General features: G+C 41.5%; 1 protein-coding gene across 6 annotated transcripts in view; it reads left to right on the top strand.

Annotated features, from left to right (window-relative positions):
* Nucleotides 1-1334, top strand: part of Lpin2 (lipin 2) — a 71531-nt gene that overhangs the window by 36451 nt on the left and 33746 nt on the right. The window lies entirely within an intron of this gene.

Below are 1334 nucleotides of genomic sequence, written 5' to 3'. Positions count from 1 at the left end.
GTTGTTTTAGTTTTTTTAGTTTTTTTTTTCAATATCCTTTCCCTGCCTCGAGTATCAGGAACTAGGAGGTTGTTTTACTGCGTATGTTGTAAGTTTGAAAATTGAGCTAATTATAAAACTTTCAGAGTATGTAGCTGGCAACTCTTCACTCCCACGTTATCCACCTGGCTAACACCAGCCACTCTCACCAAGGTTGTGGAGCCCTGTGAGAACCCTGCCCCGCTTCCTGGCACAGGTGGAAATGCATGTGTTAAAGACTAACATGTATAAGTTAAGAGTGATGAGGTTTTTGTTGATAATTTTTGGGTACACATTTCCCTGTGCTTAAGCTTAGGTTTTTTTTCTTGTCCCAAAAGAAAAAATGTCCTTTCTGAGTGTTACAGAATTATTTTCCACCATACTTTGCAGACCAGCCGTTGCTTGATCACCTTTGGAAAGCAAAAGCAGCTACAGTTCTACTTCCTGACTTGGTAGCTTCCACTCTAGGGCAGCACTGTCCAGCCATAGTTAGTGCCTTGATACTTGTTTTCTTTGTAGTTTTGTTTTGTTTTTAGAGACAGGGTTTCTCTGTGTAGCTCTGGCTATCCTGGAACTCACTCTGTAGCCTAGGCTGGCCTTGAACTCACAGAGTGCACCTGCCTCTGCCTCAGAATGCTGAGATTAAAAACTGGGATTAACCGTTGGTTTCTTTGTTTTGTTTGTAGTGACACTATTAGTGCTTTCAGATTGGAACTATTTGGGGGTACTCAGACCATTCATTTATGCCCTGAAGTTTCTCATTGGGTGTCCAAGGATCTGTTTGTAAAATTTCTCTGGGTATCTTCCCAGCAAATTCTCCCCAACCACACTCCACCCCACCACACCCTGGAACCAGGTTGCCTTGGTTTTTGGCCTTTCAGAGCAGAGCAGAGATGCAGCAGATGTGTCTAAGCAGTGTCCTCTGGAAGTGATGAGGAACTGATGGGTGCCTTCTCTGCGTGCCTTCTCATCGGGATTTGATTTCTTTACCAGGCCACACAGTTAATTCCATTATTAAATACCAGTCAAAGTTAAAAACCCGAGTACTTGTAGGAGCATAATACACAGGCACAATCCTGTTCCTTCTTTTATATCCCAGAATCTCAGGGGGCATATTAGGGAAGAAATCTGTCCATTTTATTTATCAAAAAACAGCCTTCTTATGGCAGGAAAACATAAGCCATGTCTGTGTTAAGACGCACTAGTTGTTCTATTAGCCTGTTGTCTCACGTCTTTTGGGATTAGGGTCAGCTATTTATTTTTTTTTTATTTTTTTTGTTATTTTGTTTTTGTTTTTGTTTTTCGAGACAGGGTTT

The sequence above is a fragment of the Microtus ochrogaster genome, unplaced genomic scaffold (assembly GCF_000317375.1).
Source record: "Microtus ochrogaster isolate Prairie Vole_2 unplaced genomic scaffold, MicOch1.0 UNK20, whole genome shotgun sequence".
NCBI lineage: Eukaryota > Metazoa > Chordata > Mammalia > Rodentia > Cricetidae > Microtus > Microtus ochrogaster.
This window is presented reverse-complemented; position numbering and strand designations above follow the sequence as displayed.